The sequence below is a fragment of the Triticum aestivum genome, chromosome 7B (genome assembly GCF_018294505.1).
Source record: "Triticum aestivum cultivar Chinese Spring chromosome 7B, IWGSC CS RefSeq v2.1, whole genome shotgun sequence".
NCBI classification, from domain to species: domain Eukaryota; kingdom Viridiplantae; phylum Streptophyta; class Magnoliopsida; order Poales; family Poaceae; genus Triticum; species Triticum aestivum.
Genome location: NC_057813.1, coordinates 736,897,120 through 736,899,548, shown reverse-complemented (window position 1 = coordinate 736,899,548; position 2,429 = coordinate 736,897,120).

The following is a 2,429-nucleotide window of genomic DNA, read 5'->3' as shown; positions in this document are numbered from 1 at the left end:
ATCCTCTCTCTTCCTCTCTCTATCTCTCTCTCTATGTCTCGTTAGGTTTGTCTCCTACTCTCTCGTCCACATACATACAATCTTTCCCGCCCTATCTGCTCCATCTTCAAAAGCTCTCTCTGCACGTTTCATTCACACATTGGGATATGTCAAAATGTTGCTTCTATAATGGCTGATGTAGAGTTTTGGTTGTTTTTTTTGCATCCTATGAAGTAGTAACTATGAAATGCATTTAGATTCTCATTTGACTGAGATTATGTGAGTTTGAGCATGTTGTGAAGTACTACAGACCTTGTATACATCTTGAGATTCGACAATGATTGTAACTATTGAATTGTATAGACCATTACATTCGAAGTCAATAGCCTAATATATTTATTTCACAATTTCAACAAATGATTAGTTCACTACAAACTAAGAAAACAAATGTGTACTCCCTCCGTTTTTATTTAAGTCCGCGTATTAGCATTGGTCAAAGGCAAGTTTTGTAAACTCTCAGAAAGCTTATAACAAAAAATAGTAACATATACAATAACAAATAAATACCATTAGATCCATTATTGAATGTACTTTCACATCATACAAATTTGTTATGGTAAATGTTTATATTTTTATATAAACTTGGTCAAACTTTAGGAAGTTTGACTTCAGTCAAACCTAATATGCAGAGTTTACTACTACTACTCGCTAGTTGCTTAGCCGAATCACTCAACACGCCACACGGGGAGTCCAGTGTCACAAAATTTTGAGGTCGACGGGAAAATCTCCCGCGATCCTGATTCGAGAAGTGGGAAGTTACCATCATAGCCTTCGGAACAGGCCTACGGATGACGCTTGGTAGGGGGCTGTTTTCGTAACTTCAGGTTCACCCTATCCAGCCAACCCCATCCCGACACCCAGAGTAGTACACATGAATACTCCCCATTTTCTATCCCCACCGCAAAATAGACTTCTCCATGGCACCGCAGCCTTCGTGCTCCTCCCCTTTACATCGGCGCACTCGTCCACCGCAGTGCATCTGCCTCATCGACGACCTCGTATGCCGCACTGGAGCCGGTCCACCATCGTCGTCGTACACGGAGCTTCTTCCCCGGCATCGTCTTCCACGGTCTCGGATCTGCTTCCCGGAAGTGGACGCCAAGCACAGAAGTACCACCGTCGTGGACAATGAACTAACTCCCGTTGCCGACCATGACTCACAGAGGCCGCCGCGACCATTGTTCTCCTCCTCGATTGGTAATGTGTGTATTGAATCACTTAGCAGTACATGTGTAGTTCCAATTTTGTTCATACCTACCCTTCAAATTTCCTAGGTGCTATTGTTCCCGTAAAAGTAATTGGTTATAGCCTCCATTGTCCAACAGAATATCAACTTGTAATTGTGCGCCACTCCTGTATCGCGCTGTTCTTGGGTAGGTTTTTCATCTGCAACCAGTAGTGTGGCAAATGATGGAAATGTTTTTAGAACTAGCAAGATGCCCATGCGTTGCACGCATCTAGATGCATTTGTATGAGTAGTTTATCTTGTGGGAGAAAAGGATGAACGAGGGACGACCTTATTTGCAAATCTAGAGAGGGGTATGGGTATCTTTTTGCAAAATTCCCATTTGTTTCCTTCCTATCTGTCAGATGTAAATCGGACGACCTATATTGCAAGAAAAAAAGTAGACAGTAAAGGAAGTAGAGATAAATATTAAATATTAAATATAAAATAAATATAACCGTAGAGAAGCGAGTAGAGATAGCAGAGACGTCGGGAAAGGATCAGGCGCGCGCGGGAAAAAGCGGCCGGGTGTGCGCTAGTTTTGGCGCGTGGCGTCCAACGCGCTTTATAAAATCCAACGCCCTCCCACCGCTCTGTGCCTTGCCACCTCTCTGTGCCTTGCCACCGCTCTCTCCCCGCTCTTTTTCACCTCGCCGCCGCCGCGCTACCATGCCGCTGCGTCACCGGGAAACTTGGGGATACCGCGGTGTCCGTGCGCGCCCCTCTGGCGGCTTCTCCACCGAGATCCGGTTCCGTGGGATGTGCATCAGCGCCGGCAATTTTGACACCGCCAACGAGGCCGCGCGCGCATATGACGCGGTGGCGTGGCGCCTCTGGTGGCCTCATAGAACATTGAACTTCACCAACATGCCGACGCGGGAGCGGGCGCAGGAGCTCGCGCCTCTGCCGCGGCTTAGCACTGACGAGGATCGTCGCGACAACGGGAGGTGGGAGCACCGTCTCAGCATCGGCGAGATGGACGAGGAAGCCATGGCACTGTGGCGCCAACACTTCCCGCAGGACATCATCAATGAGAGCGAGTTCTACACGCAAAGGAGGGCAGAGAGGGATAAGAGGAGGGCGGAGCGAGCTGCCTATCGCGAGGACAAGCGTAGGTGAAAAGCAGACGCTCAATTCAACATGAGGCTAGGAGCAGCATCGCCCT